Here is a 26,594-nt window from a genome sequence, read left to right as displayed (position 1 = left end):
GGGACAGGGCCACCACTTGACAGGCTGGGCACAGCTGCTCTGGGGCAGACAGCTGTGTGGCAGTCTCTGGTTGGTGGGGCGGCCACTGGCTCTCTGATGGGCTGAGTGCAGGGCTGTGCGTGTGTGTGTGCGTGTGCGCATGCGTGGTGTGGGCCATCTGCCCATGCAACAAGCTCACCAAGGCTCCGCCCCCACTGGAAGTCTGTCAGGCCGGGTGTGGGGTGACCGTGTGCTGCAGGCCAGCACATCCTCTCTCATGTAGGCAAATTACAGGATGTAAACCTGGAGGCCAAGCTGATTCTGTTACAGCTCTCTGTCTGCTATGTCTGCCTGTCCGTATGGACACATATGTCTGATAATGTTCCCATTTCCTTATATTTTCAAGTTAAATGGTCAAAGAGTTTTATTTAATTGGTTTGAAAAGGAAAAAAAAGTAAACACTTATATAAATGAAGTTCTCTTCATGTGTCAGAAACAATTATGAACTGATTCAAAGACTTTTCAAGCTCTATGGCAGGGGCAGTGTTTGAATGAGCATATTGTGGGTCTGGAGAACAGATGCATCTTCAGGATTTCATCATTAGGTCCAACTCGGGAGCACCCGTTTTCTTACCTAGGATTACTGATATACAATTACATTACGTTATCTCTACATTAAAAAGTAGGCAAAGAGGAGAAGACCTGGGGAAATGGCTAGTTGTTTAGCATCTTATCGATATAAGCATTTCAGGACAGACAATAAGAATATGTGAGTTAAATAGATACAAGTAGGATGAAATTCCCACATAAAGGATGGATTAGTCGGGCTTCTGAAGAGAGACAGAATCGACAGGCTATGTAGGAGACACGCTCTATGAGAGGGAGAATTGGCTGGCCTGATCCTGGCAGCTTGTCTGCGTGCTAGAGACCTTGGAATGTCACTAGCATGGCTCCGGGCAACCCCCAAGGCCTCAGCACCTGGAGAGCTGATGGTTAACTCTCAAGTCAAGGTTGAAGTCCTACATCCCTGGCGTGTTGGCGGGGGCGTTGCTGGCATGTCTTGGGGTCCGAGGGCCATCAAGCCCTGAGTTCTGATGTCCAAGGCAGGAGACGGGCGTGAACAGCACTCGGGGACACGCCAACACACCTTGATTGGGTGGGGTCTACCTACACTGAGGATCAGTCTTCCCCGCCTCGTTCACTTCAACTCACATACTCTGCAAACATCCTCACTGACACATCCAAAATAATGCTTCTCCAGGTTTCTTGGTAGTTCTTAATCCTGTCAAAATGACACAGGAAAATAACCATTACACATCCACTCATCGCCAACTTGGTACCCATATGAACCTCCCTAAACCACACTGCATTTCCGAATGAAGACGTGGGTAGAGCACCAGTTTACCTAACACGAGGCAAATAACCCGCGGGCAACCCACAAAACACCAATCTCTTCCCCAGAAGAGGAGGTAAGTCCTTGAGTGATGTCGCTCCCCTCCACGGAGCCCATGATTTATATAATACAATGTAAAATCAAGACTTAAATAATGAAATGTCAATGCATTTATGTTTAAAATGAAGGAATAAAAGAATAAAAGATAAATTAGAAACAAAGATATTGCTACACACACACACACACACACACACATGCAGACATATTCTTAAGAAAATAGAAAGAGAATGTGCGTGACAATTCTAGATATGTCTTCGTAACTGGTATTGGTAGCCATGTTCTTCTACAGCTTATTCTGTGTTATTTTTGCCTTTAGCAAGCAGCTCAGCAAGCACCTGGTGTTGTGACCCAAACCTTCATCCCTGAAGAGTCTGGGTCATTCCTGGCCTTGCTTGGGCAGGGTGACTGTATTTTCCCATTGACCTTAGTCCCAGGGCATGGAGCACTAAGACATCTGGGGAAACTCCTTACAAACTCCCCTTTACCTCCATTACTAAGTGGTAGTCCAGTTTCTTCTTGGCAGTCAGGATCAGCTACCCCATGCAGTATTATAATTTCCTCCTCAGACAGTTGACACCGGGGTAGGAGAAGCCCAAATTAGCCAGATGGAAGTCTAAAAGTCAAGTTCAATGGAATTGTTCTTGTGCCTCCTCCTTTGGTAATGCAGACTTCTGGCCCAGCAGAGCTTAGAGTCATGAGTGTAGAAGCAAACATTTGTTAGTGCATGACCAGGGTAAGTTATGGAGTTTATTTGTTACAGTAAATTATATGGGAAGCACAGTCAAATAATAATGCTAACTCTACCCGTGTTAAACCCATCATGAATGTATAATCCAGAAATCTTACCAAACGCCTATGAACCTGACCATACATTAGACTAGGTAAGATTTGCCAGCACAAACTGAAGAAACAGATAAGTTTCATAAAATTCCTAAAACAACAAGGGACAAAATATAATTAGAAACAAAGGAAATGCTTTGGCAGATTTTCATGCTAATTCTGCCAGTACTAAAAATTATATGTGATTTGAATGAATGCCATGTGATTGGTCCAAATCAAGTTCCCTATGATGATCTATTCAATAAACAGTGAGATGCTCCTATTCTGGAAATAAAATTAGTATCTGAAAGCATGTAAATGGGCTAATCATGGCCTCATCAAAGGCCCAGATGGTGGCCTGACCCTCCCCATTGCTGCATTCCATGTCTCATTATTTTAAAACAGGCACGATAACCCAAATGATGAAAACACTGGAGCTGTGGCTGTCAGAGAATTGCCAAAAATGTTTGCAATTGAGAACAATCCATATTTGGTTCACCAAACCCAAACCCTGGAAAGGCAGCAAAAACTTTAAGGGGGGACATGTCCACCACCTGATGGGACATTTGAACATCTACATGGGTTCTTCATCCAGTCGCCACCTTCAAACAGGGTCCAGCTGGCATTTCTAGTAGTTTGTAAACTGTGGGTTGGATAAAAGCTTTTCTAGATAGGAAATCCAATGCCATGATTATTGCCAGGAAGTTATTAGAAGCTGTATTTCCTTGATGAGACACCCCTGAAGAAATTTCCATGACAGAGAAACCCATCACCCTACACAAATCATAAGACAAATAAGGCATTGAATTCAACATGGCTATCATCGTCCCTGCTGCTCTCAGTCTTCTGGAGAACTTGAAAGCACCAACAGCATTTTAAAAAGTGCCAAAGTGAACTGAATCCGTTGGGTGGCCTTGTTATCTCTAATGGCAATCGGGTGAACTGTCACTGGAAAACATGACTTGACTTGTGACTTAAGTATAGTCACAGGAGGCTCATGCCCTTGCTAATACAGCCACGGCATCTCCTGCTTTCCTGAATTCAGATGTGTCTAAGCATCATGGGGCTCCATGCATTGTGTGAGGGGGCTTCTTCATCAGGTAAAGAGTTTCCGAGACCCACCCACTGGTGACAACCAGTGTTCACAGTCAGAGACCTGGAAACTGTGTCTTCTGAAACAACACCGAGGGACCTCAGTGGAAATGACCCAACCATGGTCTTCTCGCCACTCGCAATGAAGTGAAGAATCAGAGCCTCAAGACTCATGTTGACCTCTCACGATGGACGTGGGCCCTTCTCGCCTCCTCTGTCCCCTTGTGACATCAAGGTAAATCTACCCAGAGAATTTCTTCCCTGCAGGAATATGGTTTCATAAGACGCAGGCAGTTTCCTTCCTTGCTTGTTTTTTGAAACTTGGGATTAAACCCAGGGGTGCTTTATCACTGAGCTACATCCCAACCCCTTTTATTTTTTGAAAGAGAGTCTTGCTGAGTTGCTGAGGCTGGCCTCGAATTTGCCATCCTCCTGCTTCAGCCTCCTGAAGCTGAAATTACAGGGGTGCCCCACTGTGCCTGGCATGGCAGCTTTCTTAGAGCTCCAGGGATCAGGTATATCATCAGGGCCAGGAAGCTCTTGCCACGACTCTCTATGGACAAACATGAAGGATAGAGACTGGTGAGGAGCCATCAGATTACCTGCCATGATTTGTGGCTCTTCCATTTTCCACCTGTGATCGCTGAACTGCTACAGCGGCTCGTCCTTATCACAGGGCAGAGACGTTGATGGTGATGCAGCATCATCGATGTGAAAGACTGACGTTTGTCTCCAGGATGACCAGGTGACTGTATCTCCCTCAGAGCAAAAGTGTCCTCTTAGGAAAAGAGAAACACACCTTTGAAAGGTACTCAAGTCAATTAGCCCCTCCTATAAACAGCCCTTTCACACAGATAAAACCCTTTGTCCTCAGAGCCAGCCCGAACCCTGGTCAGTGCCAGTCTCCCTTCTTGGGCAGAAGGCCTAGGGAGAGCCTTGCCAGTGTGCTCACTCACCTCGTCTACTTTCCTTCCCACCTTCACCAAGGCGAAGTCCTCCTGCCCAGCATCGGCTCCACTCGCTCCTGACAGCACCACTACGCCTTTAACACATGGCCTTGGGGGACAGACAACATCCAAACCATAGACAGCACTCCATTTCTAGCCCCCAAAGGTGTGTGTCTATGTGTCAATGCACAATGCAGTCACTCCATCCCCAAGAGTCTCGAGGTCTTAACTGTTCCAACGTTGTTCAAAAGTCCAAGTCCAAAGTCTCATATGAGACTCAAGGCAAGCTCAGCTGTGAGCCCCTCTAAAATCTGAAAACAAGTCACATACTTCTGAGACACAATTGGGGGACAGGCGCAGGTGAACCTTCTCATTCCTGAAGGGAAGACTCGGGAAATGGAAGGAGGAGTCAGTCCAAAGCAAGACTGAAACTCAGCAGTTTAGAGGTTCAAGTTCAAGATTGGGTGTTGCCAGTTGCCTGGCCCCTAGTAGAGAGTCACCATCATGGCAGGATGCAGGTAAGTATGAATGATCACATCTGAAAGGAATGTTCCTCTCACAGGGTGCATCCTGAAAACAGCATAGGTAGGGAGTCCATGGATCGCTTTCTCTGTGGGCTGCACTAGAACAGGGACCTCTTTCTTTGTCATTCCACTGCTGCCAAAGAAGACTCACATATCTCTTAGAAGAAGCTCCCCTTTCCCCACTGAGCAAGAATATGTCTTGGTCTCTGTCTCCTCCTCAAACTCACCAGAACAATCAGGTCCCAAGCCTCTTTCCCTGTGTCCTCTTCTTCTCACTAGACATATGACCATGGATGTCATGGTGCCATGGATGTCTCCAGAAAATCTTGACAAGGATTCCTCTGCTCTTGGAGAGGAAGGGAAACTCCTATGGAACCCACCTTTGGCTAAGTTCTCTCTGGAGGCCTCATGTACCTGACTTTTCTTCCCAGGGTCATTCCGTGGTCCTCCTGAGAGAGCCTCAGGTCTGGTGCTCCTAATCTCTCCCATGACCTGGATTCATGCTCAGGCTCTGCCACACACCAGCTGTGTGGCCTGAGTAAAGTTGTCAAACCTCTCTGAGACTCAATATCCTCATTGTGCATAACAAAAGTTATGGCTTTTCCACTATAACAGAGCATGTGCCAATGTGAGAAACAATGCTTGCTCCAGTTAAGAGCTGTCTGTGAGCCAGGCACCCTGGGCAGTGCTGTGCAAACATTTCCTCATTGAGTACTAAGAGCGGCATTTTATGCATCTGGTATGCAATTATGCAGCTATTATGCTCGTGAGGGAACTGAAACTCTGGGAGCTAGGAGTCTTGCTCATGCTCACATAGCTAGCTGGCAGCTTAGCTGCTTTCATGGACCCTGCTCATTTCTCCAAAGCTTACCACCTTGCCCTACCCTTCCTCCCAAAGGACCACACCAGAACCATGCAGAATAAAGTTTCTCCTTGAACCATGAAGAAACTTGGTGGCCCATGACTGAAGTTTAGGATGTTTCCACAAGAAAAATATCCCACCACTCCGTGGAGAAGGTGTTGATCTGCTAGACTTCATCCTGCCCCAAATGTTAACAGACCACAGCCCAGGGCAAAAACCATGCTCCCCAAACTGTCATTCGTGGGAGAAAGGGAGGAGATGCTGAGGCTGGATACAATCCTGAGAGTCCAGGGACTGAAAATGGACTAAAGGAGCTGAGAGAACCACTGTGGTTTGAAGGCCCCACTCAAACTCATGATGAATTTCATTCTCATTGTGAGAAATTAACAGGTGGGACCTTGAAGAAGTGTTGAGACCATGAGGCTCTGTCTTCATGAATGAATTAATCCATTCCTGGATTAAAGTGATAATGGGCTATCTCAGAGGGGGTCTGTCATAGAAGCCAGGGAGATTCATCTCTTGTATGGGCCTCTCTTGCCTTGTGTTGACTTGAGTCTCTGCAGGGAGTCCCCATGAGTGAGAAGGCTCTCAACAGAAGTAGCTCCATGATCTTGGACCTCCTAATCTCCAGGACTCTAAGCTGGACAAAACTCTATTCTTAATAAATTGCCCAATTCTCTTAATGAAGTTGCAGAAATAGAAAGCAAGCTATGTAAGACATACACCTCAGAAGTTATCATTTTTCTTATAAGGATAATGTGTAATAAAATTATTCAGGACTCTGGTTGGGACATACCCAATGCAAACTACCTGTAAATCAATCCCTAGGGTAGGAGGAGAAAAAATGGCAGATTAGAGGAAACTACCACATCAGAGCTGCTGCCAAAATAGGATTCCCACAAGGATTCTGCGGTGGCACACTGAGGTAGGAAGGCTGTGGGGACACGCCAGCAGGCACCTCAGAGAGCTAGCAAACAGTGAAGGCTACGAACACCAGCTTGGACTAGAAGGAGACTGGAGACAAGGAATGGACCTGCAGTGCCAGGGCTGTGGTGACAGCGCGGCAGGAGAAGCCCCCCTCCAAACAAGGCAAAGAAATGCTCCTGCAGGGGTAAAAAAAGTGCTGCTGTCCAGCAAATGTCAACCTGAGCGGAAAATACACTCAGGTACTGTGCAGTGAGCCTACAGGGGAGGCGGCCCTGGGACTTTCCAGAGGGGTTAGGGAAAGAGGGAAAGCAGCAAGTTTGGAGACTCTGGACTTCCCAAGGGGAGACTGGAATTTACCTTTGTTTTTCACTTTTTGCTTTTTTTTTTTTTAATTTTTATTCCATGTTGGTCTTCTTTCCTTGTGAGTACCGAAGACCCAGTAGTCACGTCGGCTTTACTTTTTACCAGATCAGTGGGCTCCCAAGTCATAAGCCAATCTGTGTGCATGAACGAGACTGCAACAGAGACTTGGAGAAGCTCTGGGCAGCAATGGGAGCCTTGGTTGCTGGTCTAAAATCCTCAGAGCAGAGAATAGAGAAGGGTGCTTTCATGAGAAACTGGCGGTCTGAACTCAGTGATAAGGAGTGTGGTTGACGGAGGTGGAACTGGCATAGATTAGGGTCCAGTAGAAAGTGGTGACCTTGAAAAATTCTACAAGGGGACAGGTGCCACTTACCCCATGCCTACAAGGGCTTGGAGGATAGGCTGCTGCATCCCACATACCAAGGCTCTCAGGAAGAGGGGGCAGTGCAATCGGATGGTCCCCCTCTGTGTGGGACCTACCAGAGCTACACTGCTATCCTAGTCACAACCACAAAACCAATTTTGAGGGTGAATTCTACTATTAAATGGATGACCTTTCTCAAATAGTTGCTGCCAGGAAAGAAGGGAGCAGAGCTCAGAGCATGGACTTCCTGTGACAGTTGGCTGGTTTGGATCAGAACTGAGAACAAATCAATAACATGGTATTTGTATCATGTGAACATCTTCCTAGCTGGGAGATTCTAAAATTGAAACCCCAGAAAAAAATACATTTATCTTCAAAACTTCAGAAAGAAGAACACCAAATCTTTTTATGACTGTTGTTGCATTAGCTTAGTGTAAACTGATTTGTAGTGTCTTCTCACATTCTATGTTTTTCAGAGGGCTAATTTTACATATTTTATCAAGTACTTTGTTTCTCTCTCCATACTTTCTCATCCCCATTCCTTTCCCCTTTCTTTCATCCTACTTTATAACCTGGTGGTTACTCTGTCCACTGTTAATGATGGTTACTCTCTCTTCTCAAAGTGGCATTGGTTGTTGAAATCAGAACTTTGATAACACTGATTGGATGTGTTTGAGCTAAGATATACCCCAGTCCAATGCTTATTATAAAAAGAAAGCTGCTCACTGAAAGACACTCACATTAAAAAAGGAAGAGGAATATATCACAACAGATGTAAAAATATAGAACCTCAAGAATCATGAGGAAATAAGCCAGCAAGATGCCACCACAAGTTTATAACTCCCCAGCAACTAAATCCAAAGATATGGAAGTGATGAAATCTCACACAAAGAATTCAAAAAGTTGATTGTTAAAATAATAAATAAATATATAACCAATCTAAGGAATGACTAAGGGAGAAAATACAAGATGTAAAAAGATCATTTTAATAAAGAGATAGAGATTCTGGAAAAGAATCAAACAGAAATCTTGGAAATGAAAGACTCATGAATCAAATAAAAAGTTCTGTTGAATATTACTTCAATAGATTAAATCAAGTAGAACACAGAATGTAGGAGCTGAAAGACAAACCTTAAATATTCAGGAAGTGCTTTTTAAAAAGGAAGAAATTATTTTACAAGAACATTAGGACAACATTCAGAGACCAAACATAAGACTTATGGTATAAACAAAAGAGCAGAGACACAAGCACTTGATTTGATAACCTATTCAGTGATATAATAGCAGAAAAATTTTCCAACCTTGGGAATGAGATGGATATTCACATACGGAAAGCATTTTCAACTTCAAATAGACAAGACTAAAAAAGAACCTCTTCATGACATTTTATAATTAAAATGCCAAGTCTAAAGAATAAGGATAGAATTTAAAAGAATCAAGATAGAAACACTAGATCACAGTTAGAATTAAATCAGTCAGTATAACACCAGTATAATAACAGTATAAATCAGTTCTCTCAGAAGAAATCCTAAGATCCAGGAAGACTTGGACAGATATCTTTCAAACCCTGAAAGAAAATATCATTCAACCAAGATTGCTATACCCAACAAAGCTATCCTTCATAATAGAAGAAAAAAGTGTCTCCCAAGGTGAGCATAAACCAAAAGGATTCATGACTACTAAGACAGTATTGTACAGCAATCTTTAAAAACACATGTTACACACAGAAGATAAAAATAGACATCAGAGTTCAGGAAAGAATAAATATCATTAGAAGAGTAGTTAATCAAATGAAAGTTAGGATCAAATTAAGCATTAGAAGTACATCAAAATGTAGGAAATACTGTGTACCTCTTTATAATAATACTTGAAGTAAATGGTCTCAACTCTCTAAGACATAGATTGACAGATTCAATTTAAAAAGAAGATTGAACTACATGCCACCTTAAAGAGTTAAACCTCACAGGCAAAGATATCCACAGGTTGAGAGAAATAATGGAAAATTATGTTCCATGCAAATGGATCCTAAAAGCAAGTAGGAATTGCTACTGTCATATCCATCAAAACAAACTCTAAGCCAAAATTAATCATGAGAGAAAAAAGATTACTACATACTGGCAAAGGGAACAACAATCCAACAAGAAGATATAGTAATTGTAGGTATTTATTCCCCAAACATTAGTGTACCTATGTACATAAAACTAACACAACTTGCTGAGCATGGTGGCACACGCCTGTAATCCCAGTGGTGTGGGAGATTGAACAGGAGGATCTCAAGTTCAAAGCCAGCCTCAGTAATGGTGAGGCACTAAGCAACTCAGTGAGGCCCTGTTTCTAAATAAAATACAAAATAGGGCTGGGGATGTGTCTCAGTGGTTGAGTGCCCCTGAGTTCAAACCCCAGTACCCCCCACCACAAAAAAACTAACACAATTTGATGTAAAGCCTCAGGTGAATACTAATACAATAATAGTAACTAATTTCAACATACCATACTTACCAATAGATAGGTTAACCAAACACAAAATAAGAAAATACACTTCAGACCAAAAAAAAAAAAAAAATATATATATATATATATATGTATATATACTATTAGTCAAAAGGACTTAACAGACATTAGAGTATTTCATCCAATAGAAGCTGAATATACTTTCTTGTAAGATTCTCATGGAACTTTTCTCCCAAATAGACTGTATTCAATCCACAAAGAAAGTCAGAGTAAATATTTTAAGGTCAATGTAATCCCTTGCATCTTATCAGAACATAATGGAATGAAATTAGAAATCAACAACAAGAAGTACTACAGAAATGACATAAACACATAGAGGTTAATAATAACTTTAAATGTTTAATGGGTCATAGAAGAAATCAGGGGAGAAATTTAAAAATTCTTAGAATCAAGTAAGAATAGAGATAAAGTATACTATAATCTCTGAAGGCAGTCCTAAGAGGAAATTTTATAGCTGTGAGTACCTAGTAAAAATAATATTGACTGATTTCAACACACCTTACTCACCAATAGATAGGCTAACCAGAGGTAAAATAAGCAAATACACTTCAGACCTAAAAAATACTAATAATCAAAAGGACTTAACAGACATTTTCTAATTTAGGAAATTAGAAAGATTCCAAATACCAAGCTAATGATATGTTTTAAACCCTAGAAAAACAAGAATAAACCAATTTCAAAACCAATAGAAATAAGGAAATAATTAAGATCAGAGCCAAAATTCAAAAGAGAGTAAAAGGATCAATATAACAAAAAGTTTGTTCTTTGAAAGATAAACATTACTGATAAACTCTTAGCCAATCTAACCAAAATAAAGAGAAGACCCAAATTCCTACAATTGGAGTTGAAAAAGGAGATACCACCACAGACATCTCTGAAATACAGAGAATCAGCAGGGACTATTTTGAAAACCATATCATCCAATAAATTAGAAAATCTAGTCAAAATGAATAAATTTCCAGACACATATAAACTACTAAAATTGAACCAAAAGGACAGAAATTTTAAACAGACCATTCATAAGCAATGAGATTGAAGCAGTAAATAAGTCTTTCAACAAAGAAAGACCCAGGATCATATGGATTCCTGGTTGAATTCTACCAAATCTTTGAAGGAATAATGCCAATACTTCTCAAATCAGTACATGAAATAGAGGGAACACTTCCACATTTGCTCTATGAAGCCAGTATCACCCTGATATCAAAACCAGATAAGAACACATCGAGGAAAGAAAACTACGGACCAATATCCCTGATGAACTTAGATGCAAAATCCTTAATAAAATATTAGCAAATCCTACTCAACAACACAGTAAGAAGATTGTACATCATGATCGAGTTGGTCTCAATCAATCTCAGGGATGCAAGACACAAATCAACAAAGGTAATTCACCACATAAGTAGAATCAAGGACAAAAATCACATGATCATTTCAATAGATGCAGAATAAGCCTTGACAAGATTTAGCACCCATTCATAATGAAAAAAAAAAAAAAAAACTGGAGAAAATAAGAATAAGTAGAACTTACACTAACATAAAGTCTATATATGAGAAACCCAAAGCCAACATCATCCCAAATAGGGAAAAACTAAAATTGTTTCCTGGAAAGTCAAGAACAATACAAGATTACTAACTCTCATTCAATATAGTACTTGAATTTTAGCCAAAGCAATTAATCAAAAGAAAAAAATAAAAGGGGTATAAACAAGAAAGGAAGAAGTCAAATTGTCCCTGTTTGTACATAATATGATCTTCTACTTATAATATCCCAAAAGTTCCATCAGAAAACTCATGCAACTGATAGATAAATTCAGCAAACTAAAAGGATATGAAATAGAAAAGTCAGCCATCTTCTATACACCAAAAATGAATCCACTGAGAAAGAAATCTGGAAAGCAATTCTGTTCACAAGAGCCTCAAAACAATAAAGAAAGAACCAGGCATGGTGGTACATGCTGTTAAGCCTGGTTACTCAGGAACAGAGGCAGGAGGATTGCAAGTTCAAGGCCAACCTCAGCAATTTAGCAAGAGCCTCAACAATTTAGCAAGAATCTGTCTCAAAATAAGAAATAAATAAAAAGTACTGGGGGTGTAGCTCAATGGAAAAGAACTCCTGTATTCAATTTCTAGTACCAAAATAAAAATAATTAATTAATTAATTATAATACCTATTGAAAAAAGAAATAGAAAAAGATGCTAGAAGATGGAAAGGCCTCCCAAGTTCATGGATGGGCAGAATTAATATTATCCAAATGCTTATAGTACTAAAAGCAATCTAAAGTCAATATAATGCACGTTAAAACACCAATGACATTCTTCACAGAACTAGAAAAAAAAAAGTCTTAAAATTTATAAAAAACAGAATAACCAAAGCAAGGCAAAGCAAAAAGAGCAATCCTGAGGCACCACAGTAATCAGTTCCAAACTACACTACAAAGCCATAGTAACAAAACAGTATGGTATTATCACATAAACAGACACGTATACCAACCGGGTAGAGAAAGCATAGAGACAAACGCACACATCTACCGTCTTCTGATCCTTGATGTGCTCAAAATATATGCTGGCAAAATGACAACCTTTTAAATAAATGGCATTGAGCAAAACTGTACTCTATGTGTAGAAGAATGAAACCCAATCTCCGTCCATCACCCCACCCCAAAATCAACTGAAAATGGATTAAAAATCTAAGAATTAGACCAGAAGCACTGCAATCGCCAGAAGAAAACACAGGAGAAATACTCCAACATGTAGGTGCAGGCAACTGCTTTCTGACTAGGACCCCTAAAGTTCAGGAAATAATGCCAAGAATCAATAAATGGGGTGGCATCAAATTAAAATACTTCTGCACAGCAAAAGAAGCAATTAACGGTGTAAAGAGAGAGCTAACAGAAGGGAAGAACGTCTTTGCTGTGTACTCTCCTGGCAGAGGATTAATATCCAGAATATGTAAAGAACTCAATTAACACACATACACAAACAAAACCAATCACTAAATGGGCAAAAAAACTATGAATCAAACAACATTGCCCTATGTAAATGTATGATTACACAAATGGTACACCTTTACTCCATGTACAGAGAAACAACATGTATCCCATTTGTTTACAATAAAAAAAACAACAAAAACTATTAGTTTTCAAAAGAAGAAATACCAGTGACAAAAAATATATTTAAAAAGTGAAATATGTTTAAAAAGTGTTCAGTGTCTTTAGCAATCATGGAAATGCAGATCAAAACTACACTGAGATTTCATCTCACTCCAGTGAGAATGGCAATCATCAAGAATACAAATGACTGATGTGATCCTATAATATGTATAATCAGAAAAATTTTTCTGATTATACTTATTGTATGAATGATCTATACATATTGTATGAATAGAATGTATAAATGCATTCTATTGTCATGTACAACTAATTAGAACAAATAAAAAGAAGAATACAAAAGATAGGCTGGGATTGGGACTCAGTGATAGAGCACTTGCCTAGCATGTGTGAGGCACTAGGTTCAATTCTCAGCACCACATATAAATCAATGAATTGTCAGGGACCAAGAAGAAGTTCTCATTCTGAGGACGTTCTGACCTTTATGATAAGCAGCAGCCCAGGGAGCATTTTGCGGTTGCCTCCCCTGCACAAACACCCTGCAGCTGACTCAGGCACCCTGCAGCTGAAGGCTGACGGATTCCCGGAGCGCGCCCCCTCCCCACTCCCGGCTGATGGTTTTGCCTATGGCCCGCCCCCACTTCTCTTCCGGGATTTCACCTTCCCGCCAGCGTGAACTTGCACCTTATCAGGAGCCCAAAAGAAAAACACAGCCAACCAGCCTGTGTCTCATCATGTCCCTCATTCCCTCAGCATAAATATCCTTGAGAACAATAAAAATTTGCAGCTTGATCAGAATTCCTGTCTTGCTGTCACTCCCTGTGTCTCTTGTCCCTTCATTCCTTCTCTCTTAGGTTTGCCGTCCTGCGTTGATGTCCCGCGGGTCGGGACAATGAATAAAACAAAGGTCTATCAACATCTAAAAAATAATTTTAAAAAGAATACAAATGATAATAAATGCTGGAGAGGACGTGGGGGAAAAGGGATGCATATACTCTTGATGGGATTATAAATTAATGATCACTATGGACATTCCTTAAAAGACTAGGCATAGAACCACCACATGACCCGGCTACAACACACCTCAGTATTTAACCTACAGACCTAAGTCACCTGCTGCAGGGGTACATACATACCCATGTGTATAGCAGCACAATTCATAATAGCCAAATTCTGGAACCAGCCTCGGTGTCCATTGGCAGGTGAATATAGAGAGAATATATAGTTTATATACACAATGGAGATTTATTCAGTCATACAGAAGAATGAAATTCCGTCATCTGCAGGAACATGGGTGGAACTGAAGATTCCTGTGTTGGGTGAAATCAGCCAGACTCAGAAAGCTAAGGGTCATATGTGTGTTTTTTTTCTCATGTGGAAACTAGAGAGAAAAGGGGAGGGGAAGGATCCCATGAGAACAGAAGAGAGACAAGTAAAGTAGAGGAAGGGACTGGGGGGAGGGGAGGAGGAAAGGGAAAGGGAGAGAGTGAAGAGTAGAATTGATCAAATCCTGTTTCGTGCATGTTACAAGTAAGTCTCGTGAATTCCACAGCTGCATATAATTACAATGCACCAAATAAAAAATCTGAACTCTCCAGAGGGGATCATGGGCTCCTGGAGAACCAGCAGGGACCAGTCAGAGGTGGGCAGCGGTCTGCACAGCTTGGTTGTGCGAAGACGACCACACCTCCCTGGAAAGACAGCCATAGCTTCGGCTTTGCTTGGCTCCTGTGCTCTTTTTACACCTTTTCAGGCAAAGCTGGAGGAGTCACACGTCCTGGTTTCAGAACTTACTTCACAGCTCCAGCAATGCTAACAGCGTGCTGCCGGCGGAACGTAGGTGCTCGGGACCAAGGGCAAGGCAGGGGGCCCAGAAACAAACCCTCGCCTGCGAGGTCAGGGGAGCTTGTCAAGCGGGCCAAGAACACCCAACAGAAAAAGGACGACTTTTTCACCCAGTTCCACTGGGAAAACTGAATATTTGCAAGCAATTAATGAAGCTAGACTCATAGCACCTATGAAAAGGAGCTCACAACGGATTGGAGGTCTAAATAAGAGAATTCAGGCTATAAAACTCTTAGAGGAAAACAGGGAAAAGCTTCATGGCATTGAATTTGGCAATGATTTCATGGATATGACACTGAAGATGGGCAACCAACACAAAAATAGGCAAATGGGACTTCATGGAAAAAAAATCAAATTTGTGCATCAGAAATCACTATCAATAGAGTAAAGATACCCATAGAACATGAGAAAATATATTGGATAAGGGACTAACATCCAAAAAATATAGAGATCGGATATTGGATAAGGGACTAACATCCAAAAAATATAGAGAACACCTAAACCTCAACTACCACACAACAAAGAAAGTCGTTAAGTAATGAACTCATGACTTGAATAGACATCCCCAAAGGAGATGCACAATGTCCTGTAAGCACATGAAGAGACGCTCAATAGCATTGATTATTAGGGAAACAAAAATCAAAATTCACATCATACAACTTCACACATATCAGGATAATAATTATTTTTAAAAGTTACAATAACCAGGCACAGTGGTGCACACCTGCAACTCCAGTTACTCAGGAGGCCAATGCAGGAGGATCACAAATTCAAGGCCAGCCCGGGCAAGTTAGTGACCATGTCTAAAATATAACAAAGTGAAGTAAGGGCTGACGATGAAGCTCAGGGGCAGAGAACAGGCCCTGGGTTCCACCCTGGTAAGGCAAAAGAGAAGAGAACATGTGTTGTTGAGGCTATAGAGAAATTGGAACCCTTGTCACCTCAGTGGGAACATCAGATGGTATAGGCACTGTGAGAAACAATACAGCAATTCCTCAAAAAATTATAAATAATTATTATAATGCAATTCCATTTCTTCAATATACCTAAAAAATTTTTAATAACTCTAAAGGAGACATTTGCACACCCCTGTTCTGTGTTGTTCAGCTTTTGGTCACTGTAACCAAAAGCCCTGACAGGAACAACTTAGCGGAGGAAAGGTGTATCCGGGCACCTGGTGTCCGAGGTTCAGTCCACGGTCTGCCGGCTCCATTGTGCTGAGACGGAGGTGAGGCAAGACACTGTGGCAGAAGGGCTGACGGAGGAACCTGCTCAGCTCCAGACAGCTGGGAGGGGTGCTGTGGGTGCTGGACGGAACATGTAAGTCCCAAGGACGTGCCCCACCTGCCGACAGCCACCATCCAGCTTTCTCTTCAGATGCTGACCATTGTATTGATTAACCCCCTGATTAGGTTACAGCTTTCATAGTCCAATCATTCCACTCCCAACACTCCTACTTGGTCACGTGAACACCTCATATCCAAACCTCACATTTAAAACGCGCGAACTTCCAAGCATCCTTTGATATACAGACCCACAGGCAAAAGGCTTGACGCGTAGAAAGGAAAACCATTCATTCATGAAAAACAATGGCTGTTTGGAGACCGGCGAGAGCGTCCGTGAACCGGGAGGACATCAGGTCAAGTGAAAGGACCCAGTTGTAAAAGCACAAAACCATATGATTCCACGTACGTAGTACAAGAGCCAAGTTCAGACAGAGAGGGTCAGGGAGGCAACCAGGGAAGAGGGCAGAGGAGGTGATCGGGGCCGAGCCCCCGACACTCCATAACAAGCATCGAGGTGGCCACGGTAATGTCATGTGTGCTCTAGCACAATAAAAAATGCCAAACGAGGCCTCTGTCCAGCCAGCTCTTCAAACACACCCTGAGGAATACAGATGAGAAATCGATACCTTTGGGGGACAGTGACTCCCCCAGCTTACGGACCCATCCAGCTGGGCCTAGAAGGCAGGGCTTCTCCCTGGTGACCTGGCCACCCCGCGGCTCACACCGCCCAGTCCATGCAGCGCCTACCCACACTGCCAGCTGTAGCTGCGCTGCATCAAAGGCCCACCCCCTCCAGCTGACAGCAGTCGCCTGGGCTCTGGGGGCTCCAGGGCAGGCTCCCTCTGCAGGCAGGGAGCCGGCTCTGCTCTGCACAGATCACGGGGGACACAAAGCAGGCGCCCAGCTCAGCCAGGGACATCAGAGCAACGGCCTTCCCGGGCCCTCGCACTCGGCAGGGTGAGAGGTGAAGGAGTGAGCAACGGCCGCTGGGAGAGCGGGCCTCCTGCCACCACAGACACACCACGTGTTCCATCTGGGGACAGAAGGAGGCCCCGTCTCACCCTGGGAGCACACTGCTCTGCTGTGGTGGACGTCGGTCAGTGGGCAACACAGACCCCTCCAGAGCCCTGAGTCTCCATCTCCAAGTGGCCACACCAAACTCCCCCACCCGCCACCCTGCAGGGCTGAGGACTCTCGCTGTCCTCCCAGGCTCATGTCCACAGGCTGCTTGGCCAGTGGAGCACACAGCTGGACACACGGCCAGGGCAGCTCCTGTGTGGACCTGAGCAGCTTCCTGGAGGCCACTTGGTGGCTCCTGAGCACAGGAGTCAGAGGAAGCTGCCCTCCCCAGCTCCCTGCCCAGCAAGGTCACAAGTGGCCAAGAGCGCAGGTGACTATTGCAGAGTCATGGAGGACAGGTGGCCTAGGTCAGTGTCCTCAACTACTCTGTGTCCCTTTGTCCCCATGTTAAACATGGGTCTTGCTATCTACTCTCCAGTCCTCCGTGAGAATCCAGTGAAGTGGCGTCCTCTGAAGGCCCCTGTCCTGGCTGTGCTCAGCGGGACGGCCTCCTGGGGCCCGTGCTGGAGGGTGTGAGGCTGGCTCAGCGGGCAGGTGGGCGGGCAGGTTCCCACAGACATCAGCCGCGTGCTCCCACACACTGATCAGAAACAAAGCTGCCGTTTCTGCCTCCTTTCATGCTTCTGTCCTTTTCCTCGAGTGCGTGTCCCTTGGCTGGACACAGGGGCTGGTCTTTCGAGCTCAGAGGTGTCGACGGTGGCCCTCAGGTGCCGGGAGTGCTCTGTCAGCCACTGTTGGCCTCTCAGCTGTGACGGGGGCTGTGGTGTCAGGAAGGCCCCCAGGAACCAGAAGGAGACCATCCGGGCAGGGACGCAGAGCAGACCAGTCACTCTCAGCCTGGTCCAGGCGCCACCAGGACGCAGAGCCCTCTGTCCCTCCCCCCAGGAGCATGCAGAGAGAGAAGCCAACCCGGGTTGTGGGGAGCCTTTAAGCTCTGGGCTTCTCGGTGGCTGCAGCAGGTCCCCCCGTCCTGACCAGGACAGCCACAACTCCCAGACTGGCTGGAGCGAGGCCTGGACCTGAGTCATGGAGGCAGGGAAGGGTGCACACAGGGGAACCGCGCAGCGAGCCTCCAAGAGGTGCTCGGCAGGCGCCAGGTGGGGGAGATCAACACAGACGCAGAGCGCAGGGGCCGGAAGGACACGGCAACACAGGTGCGGAGTCACCGGGGAGAAACAGCAGGGCGGGTCCACAGCCCTCCCAGTGGCTCTGCGGGCTCTGCCCAGTAAGGCCTTCTCCACCAACCTCCTGAGCTTACGTGGGTGGTCAGAGGCTCCCCACCTGGCTCGGCATCCCGGGTCCACCCGGAGAAACAGAGGCACACACAGCAGCAAGACCCACGGGCAGAGCTGGATCTGAGCCCAGGTGACTGAGCCTTGGCCGTGCTGCCGGGAGACTCGGGGAGGGTGAACCGCCTGGCTCTGCCGCCCCCAGCACACAGTGGGCCCACAGGGTGAGCACTGGGTGGGAGCTGACCTGGGACACTCCCTCCTGTGCCCCTCCACACGTGGAGTGGCTCGGCCACCTGTCTTTGCTGGCCTCTGCCCTGCAGAGGCTGGAGGAGGAGGCCTGGGCAGCCCCTGCCCTCTTCTGCAGCTGGGCCTCTGCCTCTGTCTCCTCACCCGGCTCCTTCGGGAATCCAGCCCAAGCCAGGGACCCAGTCAGGGGCTTTGCACTGCATGTCCCCACCTCCCTCAGGGAGAAAGGGGGCCCTTGTAGCTCAGCCCAGCAAGCTGGGTCCCCAGAATTCCTGAGGAAGGTCCAGGGTCCTCTCCCCCCTGTCACCGGCCCCTCCCTCCTGCCCCAGGGGCCTCTGCCCTTGATCTCCAGGTCCCCCAGGGAGCGGTGTGTTCATTAACTCCTCAGGCGACCTGGCTGCCCTTTCAGCCCCCTCCTCGCTCTTTCTTATCTGGGTTCATGGCCCCACCCTTCCCCCATTGGTGCCTCACTGCTTCTCTGGCCCGTGTCCCCAGCTCCACAGCTCACCTGATGTGACGAGTGGTTGTTTTCCAGCAGGAGACATAGTGTGTACAAGAGCCAGCAATGCCAGGAAGAGAGCTCTGTGGAGTTCAGCTGGGATTCCTGATGGAGGGTTTGGAGTCAGGGGAGAGAGATGGTCAGGGCAGATACCAGCAAGGCCAGGAAAAGCCAAAGGCCAAACAAGCAGAAGAACTCAGGAGTCAACCCCTGAGGAGGGACCACAGTGTGTGCAGTGTCTACAGCTAAAGGTCAAGTCAAATAAACCTTGCTCCGGTCTCTGGGTGGACCAAACACTAAGACATAAAAATCAAATGTGCTAAAAGAAAGCATGTGTTGATCAGTTTTGTGATTTTCAGAGGGATAAACCCTTTCTAAACAAGACAAAAAATAACCTAGAAATCATAAAAGCAACAATTGATATATTTGACTTATAGAAAACAGAATAGGAAAAATGTGCCACCAAGAAGAAATAACAGTTAAAAATATGTGCGCACACAGCAGCAGAGGTCCTGAATGTGAGAAGTAAACAGGTTCTGTGGAGTGGACAGACGGTGAAGCAATGGCAGTGGGAGACCTCATCACGCCCACTTTCAATAATCAATAGAGCAACCAGACAGAAGATCAATACCCACCCTAAGGCTGTTGTACATCACTGAGGAGCAACAGGACCCCGAGATACATGCAGATTGCTCCACTCAGCAGCAGCCTCCACACCTTGTTCTAAAGTCAGGTGGACCACAGAGCATGGCTGGAGGTCATGAACCACGTCTTCACAAGTGTCAACAGGCGGAAATCATAACCAGTCTCTGCAAATCACAATGGAATAGAACTAAAACTCAGTAGCAGAAGGAACCCTGGGAAATCAACAAATAGGGAAATGAAACAGCATTCTCTTGAAGAACTAATGGTCTAAGAAAAACACCACGTAGAGAATGAGATGATGTCTTGAGAAAATGGAAATGTGTCTTCAATACAACATAGCTCAACTCATTGGATGCCGCAAAAACAGTGCTAAGAGGGAGACTTCTCAAACGCTTGTTCTCAAAGCAGCCACCTAACATTCTACCTTTACAAACTAGAACAAAGAGGACAGAAGGAATGAAATTAAAGATCGGAGCAGAGATCTACAAAATAGATGGTTATTTAAAGAAATGGAGAACATCATTAATACAAGATATCAGAATAACAGTAGAGAAAATCAACAAAACCAAGAGTTATTCTTTACAAAGAAAATTGACAATTGAGTCAGAAAAAAAAGAGAAGAATTTATACCAATTCTCTTCAAACTCTTCCAAAAATCTGGAGAATTGGGTACAGTAACTTATTCTGTGGAGCCCTAACCACCCTGACGGCAAAGACAAAGACAAAAGAAAACTGAAACAAAAGTTCGAATGAACATTAGGACAAAATACTATCAAAGAGAGTTCAGTTGCACATTGAAAGGAATACACACCATGACCCAGGTTATGGTATGGATGTGAGGGGTCCCCCAAAAGCTCATGTGAGAGACAGAGCAAGAAAGCTTAGAGGTGAAGCAATTGGGTTATGAGACCCTGGACCTACTCAGTGCATTGATCCCCATGGGATTACCTGGGTGGTAACTGTGGGCAGGTGGGTGTGGCTGGAGGAGCTGGGTCACTGGGGCCACGCCTTTGGGGTGCGTATTTTGACCCAGGAGAGTGGAGTTGTGTCTGTCTGTCTGTCCGCCCCACTCCCTCTCTCTCTCACACACACCCCTTTCTTGTGGTGTCATGGCAACAATGGAGTCAGCCTTCTATGGACTGAGAACTCTGAAACCATGAGCCATAAAATAGACTTTTCCTCCTGTAATTGTTCTTGTCAGGTCTTTTGGTCACAGCAGCAAAAACAGGTGACCAAAACACCAAGTAAGGTTTGTACCTAGAACCTGGGCTTTGCTTAACATGTAAAAATCAGCCAATGTAGAAGACCATATGAACAGACTGAAGGGGGAAAAACCGCAAACAACCCACCGGGTGTGGTGACACAGGCCTGGAATCCCACCTACTCAGGAGGCTGAGGCAGGAAGTGCAAGCTCTAGGCCAGCCTGGGCAGATTAATGAAACCCTGCATCAAAATTAGATATGAAGAGCTGGGGATATAGCTCAGTGACTGAGTGCTTGCCTAGCATTCACAAGGCCCTGGGTTAGATTCTCAGTGCTACGAAAATAATGAATTAATTACCTAAAATATGTTTTATAAAGGGCTGTAGGCTCAGTAGCAGGGTGCATGAGGCCCTGGGTTGGATCCCTGGTGCAACAAAACCACAACAACAACAACAAGAACAGCAATACACACGATCATCTGAGTTGACACAAAAAAGCCTTTGGCAAAATTCAGCACCCTATCATGATAAAAAACCCTCCATCAAACAGGAATCGAGAAACTGTCTCCAGGCCATGTATGAAAAACCCACAGTTAACAATTCAATGATGAGACTGAAAGCTTTTCTCAGATCAGGAACATAGAGAAGGAAGTCCGCTTTCATCACTTCTGTTTAACATAGTGATGGAAGCTCCAACCAGAGCTGGAGGAAAAGAAAGAATTAGAATGAAAGAAACAGCATGGCCTCATACATAGGAAACTCAAAAGATCTCACACACACACACACACACACACACACACACAGACACGTGCACACACACAACTATTCATTCAATAAGCAAGTTCAACAAAATTTCAGGATTTAACATCAACACACAAAAACCAATTGTGTTTCCATACACTAACAATAGACAATTCTACACAGAAATCGAGAAAGCCATTTCATTTACAACTGCCTCAAAAAGAATGAAATACTTTGGAATAGTGTGAAAGTCATGTACACTGAAAAACCACAAAATATTGCTGAAAGAAATTAAAGGTGGGATACATAAGTGGAAGGATATTTTGTGTTCATAGACTGAACAACTTACTACTATTAAGAAATTGATGCTACCCAAAGCAATCTATAGATTAGTGCAATTTCTAACAAAATCCCATTAATTTTTTTTTTTCCGGTTAGAAGGATCTATGGTAAAATGTACATGGAGTATCAGGAGGTTCGAAATAGCCACAACAATCTTGAAAAAGAATGAACAAATTTGGAAGTCTTACATTTCCTGATTTCAAAGCTATAGTAATTAAAACAGTATGGTATTGGCATAAAGACAAACATGTAGACCAATGAGGCAGACCCTCACATTTATGGTCAGTTGATTTTTATTGAAGGTGCTAAGACCATTCACTGGTCAAAAGGATCACTTATTCAATAAGCATTACTATGGAGACTGATTTTCAATATGCACAATATACACAATTACAAAATTAACACGATATACAAAATTAACTCAAAATGTATCAAAGACCCAAACATAAGCATTCAAACTATAAGACTCTTAGAAGAAAACTCAGGGTAAAATTTCATGGCATTGAATTTGGCAATGATTTTGTGGATATGACATCAAAGGCATAAGCAACAAAAGCTAAAATAGATGAATTGAACTACATCAAATTTAAAATTCCTGTGCATCAAAAGACACAGTCAATTGAGTGAAAAGGCAACCCACAGAATGGAAGGACACATTTGCCAATCATAGATCTGACAAGCGACTAATTTCCAGTATACACATGTTAAACTCCAATAACTCAACAACACTGAAAACCCAAGCAACGTGATTAAGGAATGGACGACAAACTTGCATGCTCAGATGTTTCCCCAGTAACATATAAATGACCAACAACCACATGAAAAGATACTCAGCGTCACTGATGGTCAGGAAAATGCAAATCAAAACCACAATGAGATCGCACCTCACATCTATGTGTCAAGGAACACGTGCTGACGGGATGTGCGGGAAAAAAATCCTTGCACCCGATGGGTGGGAATGTAGAGTGGTAGGTGCAGTCACTCTGAAAAGCAGCGTGGGTGACCCTCAAAAAAATGAAAAATCCTTCTCCATGGCTGAGTGAATTTCACCTTTATGTACTCCTCTAAGCACCAACTTTAAAAAGCTATAAATAAATAAACGGAGACCAGTAAAGTAAAGGGAAGGGAACAGAAGGAGGGAGGAGGGGGAAATAGGAAGTCCTGGGGACTGAAGTGGAACAAATTATATTCCATGCATGGATAGTTAAGTCAAAACCTGAATGACCTAGCTTTTTCTCTCCCAATCCACAAGAATTGAAAAACTAATCTTAGAGAGAGAGAGTAGTACACTCAGTTTTATCAGCACTATTCACAATAAGTAAAAGGTGGAAGGAATCCAATGTTTCATCAGCAGATAAATGAATAAACCAAAATAGAGGGGGATCAGTAGAGTAGAGAAAGTAGGTCAGGAGGAGGAAGGAAGGGAGGAAAGACAAAGGGAATGAGAGTGATCAGATTATGTCATGAGCTTGTACAAATATGGCTTAATGAGTCCCACCATTATGCAGAATTATAGTGTGCCAATAAAAAATATACTAAAGATGGCAGATTTCATTTTACATGTATTTCACCACAATTGAAAACTTTATATATCATCATCCACTTATCAGAGAAAACATTTGGTCTTTGGTTTTTTGGGCTTGGCATATTTCACTTAGCATGATATTTTCCAACTTCATGAAAAGTTGTACCCCATTTGTGTACAATGAATCAAAATGCAGTCTGTAAAAGTAAAAAAAAAAAAAAAACTTTAAAATATGAATTGCATTTAAATAAAATAATAATTGTATTACAAATATTTTCTAAATAAGTCAATGAAATTTCTGACATACTGAGCTAGTACAATCCTATCTTTGCATGTTATTTTTAAATCAATTTGTTAAAAATGTATATTCAGTTGCATAGTTAAGGATGTCATTCAAATCCAAAGGACAAACTGAAAAGTTCTGTAATGGGTAGGACAAAGAGAAAATTCTTTTCATTTAAAGAACTCTTTTAAATCCATAAAGAAACAGTAAGAGTAGTAAGAATGTTTTTAAAAGAAAAGAAAAGAAAAAGTAAGTAATCTAATAGAAAATCAGCAAAGAATACAGGCAGAATACAAAAGAAAACAGTAATAACTGATGGAAATTTGCAAGAACTGAAAACCTCATTTATAATTTTAAAAACACAAATGTATTTAATGGAGTGCCATTTTCCAACTATTAGATTGGCACAAACATACAATTTTGTCAGCATGTGAGAAGATAGACATTATCATATATTATGATAATATATGATATATATTTTATACATTATAGATTATATATGTGCAATCTCATCAGAAGATAATTTGGTAACATATATTAAAGTTAAACAAAAAATAATTCCACTTTTTGACTCAGGAAGCCCACTACTGGAATTTACTCCATGGGAAAATTTACAAATAATACAAATGTCAAAAAATATTCTTTTTTACAGCTTGCAGCATTGTTCAAATAGGGAAAAAATTTATAGGAAATCAATTTTATAAATATAAATGCATCCTTAAAATGAAAAGTCATGCAGCCTTTCAAAAGTGTGAGGCTAGCTCTGTTTGGGCTAATAGAAAAAGATCTCTGAGGTCAAACAATATGGGAAAAAGCAAAAGACAGAACAGAGTTCATAGCATAACTTCTTCCCTGAACACACATGTCCATTTTTAACAATACACCCATTACAGGCTCAAGGATGTAAATGTGAAAACTCTTTGAGGAGAGATCATCGGGGGAACCCTATTCACATAGGGGGGCCCTAGGTAGTTGTTTCACCATGTTCAGCCATCCAAGCACTCATGAGTCACTGAAGCCTTGGTTCCAGAGGGCCCAGCAATGTTGGCGTTTTCCACAAGGTGCTGGTTCTACAGGAATGCATGATTCTGGAGTTAGGAGATCACAGAGGCTTTCACTGAGATTTCAAAGGAAGTTCTTGGAGACCAGGAAAAATACCAGTGTGATCTTGCCAATTCCCAAGATGCCATTCTATTGCCTATGTGCAAAGTACTGAGCATCTCTTTAGTTACTATAATCTCTTCAACAACTATACTTTCCTTGGCTCCAGTTTTAACTGAATTTTTCTAGCAAGTTAACTACAAGTTTTAAAATCTCCTCTCTGCTTTTTGCTTCTGATTCTTAATTAAACCTGACTAATAGTGGCCGGCAATATTTAGGCCACAGTCTGAATTCTGTGCTACCTTGAAATTTTCCCTACCAGATTAGTTAATCAAACACCTTTAAATTTAGCTTCACCTAAGATCTCAAGACATGGGCAAAATCTGGACAAGTTATTTGTCAGAATATAATATGAATGACCTCTAGTCCAATTTCCAATAGAATCCCATCTCCTCTCTGAAACCTTATGAGTAGTCTTTTCTGTTCATATTCCTATTGGCATTCTGGTCTTCTGAGTTCCCACCATAATATTGCATTCGACACTTACAACATTCTAAGACTTCTCTAGTCTGCATCTCCAAACTTTTCCAAATTCCCTCTGCACACTAGTTCCAATGTCTTCTGAATCACACAGTCAGGTTAGTCACATCAACAACCCTACCCCTGGTACCAATTACCGTGTTAGATTTTCATTGCTGTGATCAAAATTCCTGACCAGAAAAACTTAGAGGAGGAAAAGTTTATTTTGAACTCATGGTTTCAAAGTTTCAATTCATGGTCAGCCTAAGGTGAGGCAGAGTATCATGGCCGAAGGGCATGAGGGGAAATGCTGCTCAGCTTATGTCAGTCAGGAAGCAGAGAGAGTAGGAGGATCCAGAGAGACAAGATGCAATCTTAAGGAAACACCCCGCATGACCCACCCTCTCCAGCCATGCCCACTTGCCTACAGTTACCACTCAGTACTGTAGTCCTTACAAATTATTAATTCATCAAATGGATTAATGCACTTATTAGGTTACAACTTTTATAATCTGGTCATTTCACCTCTAAACATTCCTACATTAACAAAGAAGCTTTTGAGAGACACTTCATGTCCAAAGCATAACACATGGTTAAATGGGTTTAGAAAACTATGATAAATCTTTACCAAAAGACTTCTTGGATCCTTTCAAATATAACCACTTGAGTAGGAGAAAAAGGATAGTATCCTCCAAACTGATTTGCCCATGAAACCCATTTTATTCACAAACCAATCTAGCATTCCATTGAAGACACTCTGCCAAAAGCTGCAGTAGGTGAAGTGACTCTGAAGCGGAGCAGTGGCAAGGGCTGGTTTGCAAGTCAGTGTCTCACTTGGGCAGCGGCAAGGGGAGTATTAGGGGGGCAATATCAGGTGTAAGGAGATCCCAGACCTCACTATCCCATCGTGCACACCAGCTGCCCTCTGGACTGATGTGCCTTCGGGCTCAGAATGGCACAAGTGCTTTCTGATGCCCCCGTCCTCCTGAGACACCGAGATATCCGAGATGCGGCAGACGAGAGTTGGCATTCCTGGTTCAGAGTGGCAGCACCACAGCAGTTGGTAGGACCACTGCCCAGAGTCCAGCCTCCTTCCTCCTT

At 43.2% G+C, this 26,594-nt stretch overlaps 1 long non-coding RNA gene across 5 annotated transcripts; it reads right to left on the bottom strand.

The window, feature by feature from the left end:
• Window positions 1-383: 383 nt before the first annotated feature.
• LOC124978286 (uncharacterized) lies at window positions 384-26,594 on the bottom strand. Of its 5 annotated transcripts, XR_007107356.1 has the most exons (9): window positions 26,387-26,594; window positions 19,772-19,945; window positions 19,146-19,241; window positions 4,300-4,601; window positions 3,946-4,121; window positions 3,408-3,604; window positions 2,279-2,363; window positions 1,918-2,117; window positions 384-1,261 (listed from the first exon to the last, which is right to left on the bottom strand). It is a non-coding gene; the product is annotated as an uncharacterized LOC124978286 (long non-coding RNA). The 5 variants fall into 5 exon arrangements; XR_007107357.1 differs by lacking the exon at window positions 2,279-2,363; XR_007107353.1 differs by having other exon boundaries at window positions 1,918-3,604.

Source organism: Sciurus carolinensis, chromosome 2 (genome assembly GCF_902686445.1).
Source record: "Sciurus carolinensis chromosome 2, mSciCar1.2, whole genome shotgun sequence".
NCBI lineage: Eukaryota > Metazoa > Chordata > Mammalia > Rodentia > Sciuridae > Sciurus > Sciurus carolinensis.
This window is presented reverse-complemented; position numbering and strand designations above follow the sequence as displayed.